The following is a 15,983-nucleotide window of genomic DNA, read 5'->3' as shown; positions in this document are numbered from 1 at the left end:
TCCACATCCTTGTCAACACTTGATATTGAACGTCTTTTCCATTTTGGCTATGCTGGTATATGTGTGCTTTTATCATATTGTGGTTTTAATAGGTATTTCCCTGATGACTAGTAAATATGAGCAGCTTTTCATATGTTTATTAGCCATTTAATATGCTCTGTTTTTAGGGGTCTGTTCAAGTCTTTTGCCTGTTTTTCTATTTGGCAGTCTTTTTCTTATTAATTTATTGAGGTTGTTCATATACTCTGGATATAAATCATTGGCAGAATAACTTCTTCCACTTTTTGAGTTGTATTTTTGCTCTCTTAATGGTATCTTTTTCATAAACATAGTTTTTTTTAATTTTAAGGCAGACATTTTTTGCCTCTTTATTATAGTTAGCTCCTTTATGTCCTGTTTACGAAATCTTTGCCAATGCCACAGTCACAAACTTGTCTTCCTAGTTTTCCCTCTAAAAGCTTTATTGTTTCTCCTTTCACATTTATATCTGCAATCCATCTGGAATTTTATTTTGTGTATGATATGAAATGGGGGCCAAGGAACACTTTTTTAATCCATATGGATAACAAATTGGCCCAGAATTGTTTATTGAAAAGACCATCGTTTCTACTGCACTCTAAGGTCCTTTTGGTCTAAATCAGATATTTGTAGGTGTAGACTGATTTCTGGACTCTAGTCTGTATCTCTAGTCAGTTTGTCTTTCCTTGAACCAATGTGGAACTGCCTTAATGATCATAGCTTGAGTATGTCTTGAAATCTCTCACTGTACATCTCCCAAATGGTAGTTTGACATCTCCTTGACTCTCCTCAGCCCTTTTCATTTCCATGTGCATTTTAGAAAGAGTTTACATTGTCTAATTAAACCATCTTATTAAAATTGTATTGAATCTATATATTAATTTGGGACAAATTAAAATTCTTATAATATTGAGTCTTCTAATCCATGAGCATACCATATCCTCTATTTATTTAAGTCTTTTTGAATTTCTCTCAATAATGTTTTGAGTTTTCAATGTAAATGTCTTGAACACTTGTTCATTTCTAAGAAGAATCTGCATAAGATCGTGTTATTTCTATCTAATATGTTGGGAAAAATTTCCCAGTGAAGCCAGATAGGCTTGGAATTGTTTTACGTGAGGAAGTTTTTTAATAATAGTTTCAATTTATTTATAAGATATTAAATTATTCCAATTTCTATTTCTTCTATCAGTTTTGGTAAGTTTTTTTTTAAAGACTTTAAAAAAATTTCGCCAAAATTGTCATACTTACTGGTGCTCATAATATGTTCCTAATAACTTTTTGATGTCTATACTATCTGTCATGAAATTCCCTTTAATCCTGATATTAATCATCTATTTTTTTATATTAGAAGGTTATCACTTTTATTTTCTTTTATACAGCCTTTTGCTTTGTTGAATTTTCTATAGTATATTTAACATTTTTAAAATCTATTTCTCTGTTTAGTCTTTATAATTTATTTTCTTCCACTTAAAATTAAGTTGCTATTTTTGCTGTAGTGTCATGAAATGGAAGCCTAACCATTTATTTTAGTCTTCTTATCTAATATGTTCACTTCAAGTATATGTTTCTTCCTAAGAATTGTTTTAGCTGCATTCTTGATGTGATGTACCAATTGTTTAAAAATATTTTCTTATTTTCATTTTGTTTTCTCCAAGTCAGTATTAATGCGAAATTTATTGTTTAATATTTTATTTAATGTTCAGGCCATTGGGGATTTCTAATTATTTAGTTCTGGCTTACTTGTAGAAAAAGTACTTACAAAAAAGTTTACTTACTTTTTTTTCCCTGGGGAAGATTCACCCTGAGCTAACATCTGTTGCCAGTCTTCCTCTTTCTGTATGTGAGCCACTGCCATAACATGGCCACTGACAAGTGGTGTAGGTCTGCGCCCAGGAGCTAAAGCTGGTCTGCCGATGTGAAGTGCACTGAACTTAGCCACTAGGCCATGGGGATGGCCCTATACTTAGTTTTCTTGAGGCTTTATGTTATGTTAGTTATGACCAGCTATATGGTTAATGTTTTGTAAATGTTCCACGTGCTCATGAAAAGAAGATGAGTTCAATCATATACAAGAATTAGGTCACCTTTGTTAATTTTCCCATCCTTGTTAATTATTCAGATCTTCTATATCCTTACTCACTTTATGTCTGCTGTTCTGTCAGCTAGAAAAAATGGTATGTTGAGGTCTCACTCTTGGGGATTCATCTACTTATCTTTCTGCTTCTATCCATTCTATTTCTGTATTTAGAAGCTCTGGCATCCACGATATTCAAATTAGGCTTACAATATATTTCAAATGTCCCTTTTTACCTCTAGTGATTGTGAAATATCCCTCCTGTCTCTAGGATTTTTTCTTGCCTTAAAATCTACCTTTATCTAGATTTGTGTAGGTTCCATAGCTCTACGACAGTAGGGATAATGTCTGATTTTGCTCAGTATCATATCCCCAGCCACTATTGCAATGCCTGGTCCTGGAAAAATTTACCAGGTATTTGTAGAAGGAAAGAGACTGTGAAGAAGGGAGTATGTAGATTCCTTGCAGTGTGTATTTGTTTTGTGATCTTGTATTAGTCAGGGTTCTCCAGAAAAACAGAACCAATAGGATGTCTTATATACCTGATACATAAATACTATCATATATGTGTATAATTACTATAGTGTGTGTGTACATATATATACATACACACAGAGAGATTTTAAGGAATTGGCTCATGTGATTATAGAGATTGGTGAGTCCAATATCTGCAGAGTAGGATGGCCCAAGTAAGACCCAGAGAAGAATTGCAGTTTGAGTCCACAGGCCGTCTGCTGGTAGACATTCCTCTACCATGAGGGTCAGTGTTTTTCTATTAAGGCCCGATTGCATGAGGCCCACCCCACATTGTGGAGGGTAATCCGCTGTACTCAAAATACACTGATTTAATTGTTAACCTCATCTGAAAAGTATTCAGAAACATCTAGAATAATATTTGACTAAATATCTGGGTACCGTGGCCCAGTCAGGTTGACACATAAAATTAAACATCACGTGTCTATTGATAGCTGTGATGGTAATTATATTCTTTTTGGGGTTCTAGTCACCATACAGGTCAAATGTTAGCAGAGCCCTGGCAGAGGGTGAGGGAATACTCCACAATTCTTAACTTGCCCTAATCATCACTCAGTTATGAAACTATTTTCACTCCTCAAGTTCTCCCAAAAGATGAAGTGATGTATCTACCAAAGTTAAAGTATAAAGCACATTTCAAAAAGAAAAGAAAACATCTGCTCTTAGCTATATCATTCTACCAATGGAGCATCTCCTGGTTTTTGCAAACTTGTCTGATTCTGCCTCCCATCTCTCTTTGCACGTGCAGAAAGTGCCATGCTGGACAGTCAAGGAAGGGAAAGGGTCTAAGAATTAGAGCTATAATTTCTTCTTTTATCAGAAATATCTGTGAAAAGCAAAAATAAAAATCATCTTCACTGTACTTAAAATCCCATGGTTAAAGGGACCGCCTTTATAACTTGTCAACTCTTTTCAGTGAACAGTACCAACATAGATTCGAGTCAGCTTCTCTTCCCATGAGATTAGTGAGCTAAACTTGTCACATGACGAAATGGTACAAATCCTTTTTTGAGTTAGCGGATTTACCTTAAAGTAATCAACCATATTCTAGGTACCCAGAACGTTATAAATATTATCGTAAAAATTCATTTAAAATTCATCAAGAGTATTCATTTGAAACAGTTTTTGCTTAGTAGCTACTAAACGCTTTCTTCAACTCCTACTTGTTGAAAACCTTCAGGAAATTGAGTTAGCAATTAACCACTCTCTGTTTTATGTTAACGAGCACTACTGAATCGCTAGAGTATGCTCCTAACTAATCTATGATTTTCTTTTTCTTTAAACTCAGATCAAAACTCACCTCTGGCCATCCCTAACTAATGACTGCCCTCCCTTCGACACATACACATACACCTAGCGTAGAGCACTTTGTATCCTCTGAACGTTTAGGCTTGTTTATGTGTTTCTTTTCAAGTGCATTTATGTCTTTTTCACATGTGTTGGTTCTCTTAATGCTCAGTTGTAAATTAGGTACTTTTGAAAGTTCCGTTAACTTTTTAAATACCCCAAAGCTGCATTTAATACACCAAAGCAGTCACATATTGAATAGCTCCCTAGTGGTTTTAAACAGTTAATGCAGCGTCAAAAGAAGCCTAATTTATTATTAGGGAGTAGTTTAGGCACAGCAGAAATGTATTATGTCAGGATTTTTCATGACCATAAATCAAAGTTTCAAAGTGTCTTTAGTTGTTTGTGTGTTCTCTCAAATTGCGTGATTTACGTTTATAGTTGTATACCGGGGTTTCTCAATAGTGGCACTAAAGGCATTTGGACCTTCCTTATTGTGTGGGGATGAGTTGTTCTACACGTTATAGGGTGTCTAGTAGCATCGCTGACCTCTACCCACTAGATGCCAGTAGCACCCCCTCCCAGGTTGAGACAGCCAAAAATGTCTCTAGACATCGCCACATGCCCTTGGGGTTGGGGGCAAAATTGACTGATAAGAACCACTGGTGTACACATTATAGCTCTATCTTAAAGAAGCTAACAATTAACTTTTTTACAGGAAAATTCTCATTAAAGATCAATGCCATTAGCATTTAGTAAGTCAAATTTCTTGGAACTGAGAAGTTGCCTGCTAAAAGGTCTTGAGATCATTCAAAGACACCGATTTGAATAATCCATGTACTGACTGGTTTAATATCATTAATACAGTCAAAGCAGCGACTTCAGGCTAATCCAAAATCTCTCAGGCACTGCTCTGATGCAGCTCAAATAGAGACAGCTGCTGAAGGCTTGGCACTGTGCACCACGGACTTGAGATAAAAGAGTTATCTATGCTTCCTGTCTTCCAGAAAGTACTGTCTGACTTCCATGGGTAAAGACCGTTCAGCCTATTGCCAAATGATGTCTCACAAGAGGATTTCAACTTTAATTCTACTGGAAATATTTTAAAACGCTAGCTTCATCAAGAATTCCTGGAATGACTGCTGTTATTAATGACTTACTCCTTGTCCATACCTGAGTCTCCTTGTATACTTGAGGAAGGGCGTTTTCCCCCTTTAGAAATATCTTTAAATTTTCCATTTATTTGACAGCTGTTTGTGTTACTTAAATACCTGTTGCAACTGCCTTTATTTTTTACTTAGTTCATTTGACAAACATTTATGGAATGTTTCCTATGTAATGTGGTAGCTCCCATTGTCACACTAAGTACATTATCATATAAGTACTTAGTTAATAAAATAAAGTCACATTCCTTGTGGCACGGGTTTCTATATGTGCCCTGGAACCTAAAGAAGAGCAAAGAGTAAATATGAAAAGCATTTTCTACATTTTAAAGAATTGTCATATACAATGGGACAATTATAATGTGTAGAAATAGATAAAGCTACAATTTCAAAGGTGATTTTTGCCATGATCTTTTGATTATGACATGTTATTGGGTTATTTGGCCAGTACTATATAAAAATGTCCTTATTTTATCAATTCAACTTTCCTGATGTTTGTTAATTTCTATTTCCACCTTTTTCTAGAAAGTAATTTAGGCAGGGTTGTCATTATATACAAAATATAATTGGCAAAGGTAGTTGCTTATCCCTCTTCATTAGGAAGATTCTGGGAGTGTGATCAGAAGAGCGAACAGCATTTCAGGAATGTTGTTTGCATAAGCCTTTAGGAAAATAATGAGAATTCATTTTTACACTTCCTTTGAGACTATCGCTTGGTTTTGTCACTCCTCTGCTCCTTGCCCTAAGGCAAGTTTGCACGGCACTGCTCGAAAGGGCTTAGAAAGATGCTTTACTATGGTATTGTGATCTGGTGTACCTAGACTTCCACCATTGTTACTGCTCCATGTCAGCTAAGAGCGCACCACTCACATGTGCTGCAGTCTCCTTCCTCTTTCTCCCACAGCTCCCAGTACCATATCTCTTTCTACTCTGCTCCTAGCACCTGCTTTCTCAGCCATTATTTTCTTACTGTTCCAACTTTGCTCTTCATTCTTAGGTTTCTTATACGTCAGGCTTATGTGGGCATGGGCCACTGAATGATTGGCCTTCTCCAATTCAACTCTGTTTCTCCCAGCTTGCAGAAAACTCAACCTGACTGAAATCAAAGGGCAGCATGAAGGATAGAGGCGGGGCTTGTTCACCACCTCCAAAATAACTCCAAAGTAGATTCTGAGCCACTGTCTACCTTCTGGCCTCATCAGACAGAGACTTGAAGAGAGTGGATGTTGATGGCCTGCCACCCCTCGATGAGATGGGGAGATTTGAGAATGATAAGGAGAGAGAAGGAAGCTTAGTGCATTATAAACCTACCATCGTAATATAATAAAAACTTTGCCTCTTGGATTGTACTGTTGTACTCTTGGCACATCCTGGTAAGTATCATCTTATTCTACACTGTTTCTACCTTCTGAACTAAGAGAGGTAAGTCAAACAAGCAAACTATCCTTCAACCTATTATGTCCCCTTAAGACTCCTGTTTTCCAAGAAAGGCTGAGGAATCCTCTTTTAGACATTCCTGGGGAGTATTATATGGCTTCCCCTTTCTGTTAGATGCATTTCTTCACTCATTAGAGTAGGTAACCAGATGTGCCTGTCACATATGGACGGGGACAATTTGTAACCAAGAGAGAAAAAGGAGAATAAAACATAGAAAACAGTTCCCCTATTAATTTGCACACATGCAGGTCTTGTCCAGATACCTTAAAAGTAATAGTTTCCCTTCCTGAAATCTCCAAGGCTATTGCGGTTGACCATGAGGTCAGGGGAAGGGCTAATTGCAAGAGCAGCTGTCATCGACCTAAAGAGTTAGCTGAAGAATCAAGTACAAAGACCTACTGATTCTCAAAACATCCCTCGAGGCGCTCATAGGAGTCTTACCACCCAGTTTTAAGGATGTTAGTGATGGGTGAACCACAAACATATTTAGGTGTGTTTTTCCTTCTTATATTTAAGAATATGGATGGTCACTTATGATGGATTTTCACATCATTTTAGATATATCTAACATTATTACTCTCTACCAGAAAGTTATGTCTAAATTCAATACCTAGCACCAAAAAAACAAAATCAATTTTAAATGACTTGGGCTGCCAAATCAAGGACTTAGCCTTGGTTACAATTATATAGCCAAGAATCTCTATTATTTCAGCATAAACTGAGCAGTGGACATCTATAGCTATCTTATAGCTATGTTTATTCTCTATCTGTAAGTAAATGACACATACTCTTTGTCTTAAATCGAGTAGGAAGACATTGTCAATTCTAAACTATTCATTACTAGTTACCAAAATGATAAATCTGAAAACTATACAGAAAACATAAGAAAAGATTATGATGTAATGTGAAGAAGAAATAGAAAATATGATGGTTGTATTATGAAAATATATATTCACTTGGACAATGATGAAATATTTTTTAAAAATACTTGATATTTTAGCATTCAGGAATGCTGAGGTTTTTATGTCAGGATTTTCTTCAATATGTTTGGCACAACATGAATTCTTTTCGAAAAATTAAAAGGTGGCTTCCAGAAATGTGGGAGTTTGAGCTTAGCCCCTTCATTTAACACGGATCTGGAAAAATTGACAGGGGCAATAGATTAAAAACAATCTTTCCTTATTCAGCTCAGTTCCAAGGATGAACAGCATAATTACCTCCAGTAAAATGGCATTCATAAGGGTTACCTCTGGTTCTAAGTACAGATGTAGTTACCTTACTCATGCTAGTATGTGCAGGCAGGAGAAAAGGACAGTAACGTGTATGTTGCATTTGGGCTGTTTTCATGTATGTTTCACTGTGAATGAGGTAGTGTATCTCCTAAGGCCATTAAACCCCTCCAGCAATGAGAAATAAAGCCCTTGAGAAGAGTGAGAGTCACATGGCAGCTAGTCATCCAGTTGGCACATTTGGCCTGAATATAATGTACAATAATCAAAAAGAGCCTCTACTTTCACACTGACCCCTTAGATCTCTAAGGCACAGTGTTTCCAGAGGATAGAGAGAGTCGTTTGTCCCACAACAATTTGCTGTTCCTAGCTCTCCCAGCCAACATATAGAGTATTGACAATGTCTTAAGAGTATTAACAAACATTAACCAGGCATCCGTTCCTAGCACATCTGACTTAAAAAGAATGTCGTAATTGAGGCAAGATGGGAAAAAATCACAGATGGTCAATCAGTCTATTATTATTCAAAACAATATTAATGTTCCATTACTTTTTAATAAAACGATTTTTCCACATTCTGCCTGCCCAAGTAAGCTGTACAGAGACGTCACCAGGAGGATGGGTAGCAGGTGATCAGAATGACAGAACCGTGGTCCTCAATGGGCTAATTTCCCAGGACCTGAATAAGACACTGGAATTTAGAGAGTGGATAAGGGACCACTGAGGGGTCCCTCAGGCCATTAAAAACATATATTTTATTTGCAATAAAATAGCATTAAACATTAAATCAATAGATGGCACATGAATATCAAGAAATCAGCAAATAACTAGTCCCTCAAGAAACATCAAGATTAGCAGTTGCCACCACAGAGATGATGGGGACCAGGATATCCCCAAGGCATCATCTTGTGCTCCAGGTACCACCTCTTCCTCTCTTCTTAGTCTGCATCTCTACTTTTCACCCAGGACCACCTGTCTGGTCTTTTCTCTAAGCAGTGTTTTCATCATTCTCCTCTTCTTTTTAAAAACAACTCATTATTTTTATTTATTTTAAAAGAAATAAACAATCTATGTAGAATATTATCTGTCATCACTCCAGAGTTAAGCTGTCTTCTTTACTCTCGCTAGCTAGACAGAGAGTTGGACATTGGTACATGCCAAAAAAGCGTAGGAGATTCTCAGAGGTCACAAACCTGTGGTGATCTTCCTAGCCACGGTTACTTTCTGGAGTTAAATCTCACAGTATTGTAGGGGGATCTTTCTATGACTGGGTGGCCCTGGAATTTTTAACTCTCAGTGTTGCCCTCAATGATCCTCAAGCAACTCATCAATTACAACTCAGGTTTTTCTTCTTCACACCGGTCCCTGCTGCTGTTTCTGCTTTTCTTGAGTCTCTGCTTCAGGAAACCATGCCTCCTGGCTTCCCTTTTCTGTCTCTCTAATATTGGGGGCAACAGTTTTCCCTATGTCCTCCCCTCTCATTGATCCAAGAAGTGTTGTTGATTTTTCAGCCAGTTTTTCAGTAAGTTCAGCTTCTTACTTCTTTTTAGGACACAGTGACCACCTCCAAGCTCTTTACAGGCAGAACCGGAAACAGGAAGTCCACAGGTACTTTCTGTGCAATTATATCAATAATCTTTAGGTAAAATGGATGGCGGTCTCACCACTTTTACTCTTTTCTACCATGTTCTCTCCACCAAATTCACACTTCCAGGGATGGCATTGAATCTCTTCACGGAAATTATATTTGAGGTAGAAATGAATTTTATCTTTAAATATACCTTTGTCAACCAGTGCATTCCTTTATGTTTCTCTTTCTCAGCAGGAAAATACTGGAATTTTTAGTATTTTTTTTATGTGCCAAACTCAGCAGACGTTAAAACAAAGCATTTCATGAAGAACTCAACTAATGGGCAAATATATTATATTAGTTACTCTATGTAAAGCAAATGAACATTGCTCTTAAATATATAGACTTCATAAGCCACATAGCTCATGTTGTTTAGTGTAACTTGAGACATATTATTAACAGTGGGATATTTGGTTAGCGTTAAACATTTGTTTTACGTATAATGACCTCAAAATGCCCAGAATGGAACCAACTCTTCACAGCTTCTTTACATGATGTTCTATTTACAAAAGGATATCACTCATATTTAAATATTTATAGAAGACTTTAAATTAGTGTTTATAACTTCAGAACGTTGAAATAGAGAAATTTTCGATAAACACACTCCTGTCTGCCATTGGAAAAATCCTTGAAGCCCAAACAGAGCATATACATCTTCATCGTTAAAACATTCTAAGCGCGCTTGTTAGCTTCACTCTCATTAAGGTTGCGGCTTCCCCTAAGAGAAGAGTTTCGTTTTCCTTTCCACAACAGTTCTTTCCTGTGGCCTGGGAGTTAAGGAGCCTAGTTTTGGCCTCAGTCATATAAAAACTCACAATGTAAGAAGCCTCAGTAGGCCGGGGACCTCACTTGTCTTCCCTGTAGATTGTGGAAAATGGTCTGGATGATTTCTATGTATTTCTGGAGATTCAATTGATTCTCTCCTGGATTCTGTCTGCCACAGCAGTTAAATTTGTGGGCCACTCTTTTCTTAACTCGCAGAAGTTTTGAGAGAATTCTTTCACTGATAACAAAGATGGCTTGGTGTAGCTGTTATAATAGGTTGCTCTTACCTCAAACGCTTTTCGCAAAAAAAATAATACCAGTACATATACCACATGATGCAGTAATCGCACTCCTAGATATTTACCCTAGAGAAACGAAAACTTATGTTCACATCATAACATGTATGTGAATTTTTATAGCAGTTCTATTCATGTTCGCTAGAAATTGGGGAAAAAACCCAAATGTTCATCCACTGGTGAATGGATAAGCTAACTGGATTCCGTATAATGGAAAACTACTCAACAAACTAGTGATACGCACAACAACTTGGATGAATCTCAAAGACATTATGCTGAGTGAAAGCAGCCAGTCTCAAAAGATTACATGCCTTATGATTCCATTTAGATTAGACACTCTCAAGAAGAGAAAACCATAGTGATGGAGAACAGAGCAGTGGCTGCCAGGGGTTTGGGGAGGGGGGAGGGTTTGGCTACAAAGGGAGAGCACCACGGAGCTTTTGCGGTGATGGAACTGTTCTCTATCCTGACATGGTGAGAGTTACACGAGTTTATGCGTGTGTCAAAATTCATAGAACTGTGCACCAAAAAAGTCAATTTTACTGTATACTTATATAAAAATGAAATTCAATCAAGCAAGTTATAAATGAATAAATAAATAATGATATTAAGATAAATCAGCAGACCATGATTTACCATTGATTCAGAAATAACCTCAAGACAGGAACATGTAATAATGAAGATCTCAGTTTTAGAGTCAGTCATTAGAATCTTTTCTGCTGCTTGATAGTTTTGCGATGTCGGGAGAGACCCTGAACTGTGCTGAGACTCAAGTCTTGATCTGTCCAAGTGTGGGTGGTAATAATTCCCACCTCAAAACATTGTTGTAAGGGTAAATGCTAATGCATAGAATTTAACTATTAATACTTTTAGGTATACTGCTAATATTATGGTGGAAATGGTTGTATACATTTCTCTATTTAGTGCTTTACTTATAAGGAAAATCTGTCTGTTACCTCCCCCACCTCCCGCCCCCTACCCAATACAGATGTACAGTCCCCGCCATCAACCCTATCACCTTTGTCATACACAACACACACAACACATTAGGGCCACTGTAGATGTTCAAATTTCTAGAGAAATAAAATGTTAACTACTGCTATGCAACATATTGAGAAATTCTGTCTTAAGAATGCTACCAATAGTCCTAATATATTTTGGAAGCCAAAAAAAAAATGCAGTTGGTGAAGCAGTGACTCTTTAGAAATCCAACATCTTTACTCCCAAAAGCAAGACATTAGGGTCTTTGTCCTTGACTTGCCTTTTTCCCTTTGCAATCACTCTCTTAACACTCTCATCTAATCTGTCAGTTTCAGCGATTACATCTAGGCAGCGGATGACTCTCGAATCTATATTTACCATCTTGGGCTTTCTCCTGGGTTTCAAGATTGGATTTCTAACTCCTGTTGGAGTTAGATTATCTGAATTGTGATCTCTAAGACATTATCTGGGGTTGAGCTCATTCATTTTCCCTTGCAAAGCTTTCCCTTTTTCTGATTTCCCAATTTTTTTAATGGTGCCCCCAGTTTCTCTGGTACCTTGCCCCAAATACTTGTTATTGTCTCTTTCCTTTGCCTGGGACCATGAAGTGAGTCTTTGCCCTCCTACCTCTGATTTTAACTATAGCAATGGTCTCTCCATAGGTCTCCTTACCAACGTACCATACACTCGACTGCCATATTACTCCCAAATACAATCCCTGTACAACTTCCCTATTTGATAAATCAATTCATAAAACTTTCATTAATTCTCTAAAGAAAGAATTCTAAACAACTTGGCCTAATGTAAATTTCTTCTTCAGTCCTCACTGTATCCCTTTAGCTAAGCAGGTAATTCCATATGTCCATTTTACACTTTCTCAGTTTTGTGCCTTTGTTAATATTATTTATTTTATAATATAATCTATTTGTTAATATAATGTTCCCTCTGTTTGGAATGGCCTGCACCTCCACGTGCCCTACGTTTCTTTAATTCTGTCTTAAAAGCCTTCCCATGCTCCTCATATCGGGAGTGATTTTAGCTCCTTTGAGCTGACATAGCACATTTGTTATTACACTTTTATGAAATGTATTACTTTCTGCCATTCATTAAGAGTATTTATGGGTATATATTATATCCAGAGAGAGTAAAATACATGCCTAAGTCGAAGTGCTGAAATGACTAGACTTACACCTTGTATTATTAGTAGGTTCTCAATATGTATTTTCTGCTGAAGAAAAATGAATGAGCATTATTTCACCTGAACTAAGCGGGGCATTTTTCCTAGCTCCCCTCTAGCATCTGGCCCCATGGCCCCACTGTGATTTCCTTCTTTGTTACCACCAGTGGCCGCAGTGGTCCAGGCTGATTTTGTTGGAAGATAAACAGCACTTCCTAATACCTATTCTTTGAAAAGATAGTCAAAGCTAGCCTGATACAGGGCTTCAGTTGAAACCCCAATCGCTGACTCGCTTTCAGCATTCTGCCATGTTCCACTTACTTACTCAGAGCCCACATAGGTGGGGCTCGTGATTACAGTGTTTCCGGGACACAGTCATTTCACCTACAAAAATATGTTTTGCCCTTGGAAACAGTGTTATTGCTATAAGGTGGAGGGAAGCCAGGGAAGAGTTAATGACTAAAGTGTTTCTAGGCTCAATTTGACTATTTAGGACTGATACCATTTCTCCGGGTCCTGGAATATGGGTCCTGGTGCCTGGAATTTAGGTCTGTTTCTATGGCAATGAGACTTTAGGTGTTCTGTTACCAGTAGAGGCTTACAATGAGAAAATGTAATAATTAACATATGTGCTCCTTACATCTGAAGGGATCCAGAATTCCGTGCGTCAATAAAACTTTTTTGTTGCATTTATTTGGGTGCCCAGAACAGAGTTGATATTTTTAAAAGATGTGTTACTTCATGTTCCTTATTCATAGAGGCAGCCAAATTCCTAGATTTTAAGGTCCCCACCTCACCTCTTCACCTCCTAAATGGAGACTCAACAGATTGTGCAAAATGAAGAATTCAAGTTTATGTGTATTTTGGGTGAGACTTGGGGATTATTCGTTTGCTGAACCACAAACATCTTAGGCTTTTACGCACACCCCCCAAAACCCTGCAAGACTGAGAACAATGTTAAATTCAGCGGTCTGGCTGCCACACAGCAATAAAAGTATCAGCCATAATACTCCAAGTCGTGTTTAATATGCATTGTAAGAATTATACAAAATGAATCCCTTTCTAACAAAAATCTAGCTAAGCGTCAGGGGTACTCAGCCTCCCCAAAGCTTACAAATGTTCGCAGCATGGTGAGCCAGCTCGTCCAAGGGAAATATCAGGACAGGAGGAGTAATTGTTGCGTGCTGGTGAGTAATAAAGTTGATGAAGGGAGGCGAGGATCTCAAGTAAACATCCACCCCACCCACCGAGACTCCTGCCTCGCTGCTGCCTCCTCCCTTCTCACTCGTTTCCATCATCCGCCCCCTAGACTCCCCTGTCTGTGGGAGTCATTGCACCCTTCCTGGGGGAAGCACATCCATCTCTGAGCTATTTTATGTTATATTTCTCTTTAAATGAATACCACACACATGACTCCTGAAGGTGCGTGGTGCTAGCAATGAGTAATTAAGTCTTGTGGGAAGGAAAGCTCGGGCAGAGGTAAACAGATCCAGCCCAGAAACAATGCTGTTTGGTTTTCAGTGGAGTTTTCTTTTGAGTAGCAGAGCGGTGCGGTGGCCTAGAGTCAAATCTCCTCTTCTCTTGTCTAGGCTGTATCATGCGTAAACTGGCTAACCTTCCAGATGGCACTCTTATCGTCCCAACTCTCAGCTGTCTCACCTGCTGAATGGAAGCAATATTTCTGTCCGCTTCACAGGGTGATCGAAACTGCCAACTACGATAAAAAAAAAGTAAGGTATCACATGGTTGGGTTAGCTTTAAAATGTTCCTCTCTTTTCTTCTTTCTAACATTTCGGTTTAAGATGCCTTTAGTCAACACCTGGCCTAAATATGCCACACAAGGAGCACCTGAATTTGAACTTGCATCATCCTCACAGATGTTTTTCTTGGAATCGAGCCACCGATAAAACTTAATTCCTTTCAACGAGGTTTATTGAGCAACTACAATATGCTGAGTACCTAGTCAATCAGTAAAACGTGGGCTGTCTAAAGGCAGCATTTTATTTTTCTCAGTGGGGAATTCCACAATATCTGCAAAATGTTTCCAGCCTTAAGAGCGAACATAAAGGAAGCATTGCTAAGAGGCTTCTTTTCACAGCAAAAAATATTAAGAGAGCATTTGGATCCGTGTGCCACTTTACACTGAGCTCAGTCACTTTTGGAAGCCAAAGTAATTTCATTTAGACCATAAAGGAGCACAAGGCGGCTTCTATTGCGCAGTTCTTCTGGGTCACCAATATTTTACTTTCCCAGAGTAAATGTTTATGTGGCTGAAACTTAAATGAATACATTGTCGGGATGCATCTGGACTTCAGAAACATAGCCGGTAGGGGTGGAAGGGAGGAGAAGTACCAGTAGGAATATTTTATCTTCCTAAGCACAAAACTTTGGTCCAAATTTGTACCTTAACAACTATTTACCAGGTAATCTGCTGACATGGAGTCTATTGTGATTTAAAAGATTTTAGAGGAAGTGATGCAAAATTAAGGCTGTGTTTATTTGGGAATATAGTATTTCTCTTCCAGTCATCCCTTGGATCGCTCCTGCAGGAGAGGAACACAACCTGGGTCTTCCAAAACTAAAAGGAAGTTGGCAATGACTGTTAGCAATGAATGGACTATGCTCTTTCCTATGTCAAAGACAAGTGTTGAGGATGTGGGTTTGGGAATCAGAACGCCTGGTTTAAACACCAATGGCTACCATTCCCTAACAACATGAATCTGTGAAAGTTGCTTAATTTCCCAGTGCCTCAGTTTTCTCTTCTGTGAAGTGGGGATAATAATAATACCACTTGATGGGGTACTTAAATGATTTATTTAAAGAAGGTAATGCATGTAAAGAACTTAATGCTTGGCATACGATGAGCGCTTAATAATTGTTAGCTACCATCATTTTATACAAATGTTTTAAGAAACACCTAGCCTTTGATGAATCAAGTACCATTTGCCTGACTTTGTTTTACTTAGTTCAAATACTCTGTAATTTACAGGTCAAACTACAGATCTATATTCAGTAAAACATCGCCCAGGGAGCTATTGCAAGGTTATAACAAGCATATCCCCATGGCTCTTGAGTTCCCTAATGCTGTTCCTTCTTTCTTTCTTCCTGTCTCTCTCCCTCTTTCCCTTCCTTCATCCTTCCTTTCTAAACCGGTCCTTTTATTTTAGATTATGTAGACAAGACGTTGTTACAACATCATCAAGTTTGTTTAAAGATAATTTTGATCTGTTAATTTTGATAGACTTGAAGTAATTAAACAGTAAATGTTAAAATAACTACATGCAATTGCCAGAAATTAATCCAATTTTCCTTTATTATCAAATATTATTTTCAAGATTTTTTGCTAAAAAAGTAAAAAGTAATATCCATTCCATAAGATTTGAAAACTT

The sequence above is a fragment of the Equus caballus genome, chromosome 6, assembly GCF_041296265.1.
Source record: "Equus caballus isolate H_3958 breed thoroughbred chromosome 6, TB-T2T, whole genome shotgun sequence".
NCBI classification, from domain to species: domain Eukaryota; kingdom Metazoa; phylum Chordata; class Mammalia; order Perissodactyla; family Equidae; genus Equus; species Equus caballus.
The sequence above is the reverse complement of the archived record's forward strand: the minus strand, read 5'-3'. Positions refer to the sequence as shown.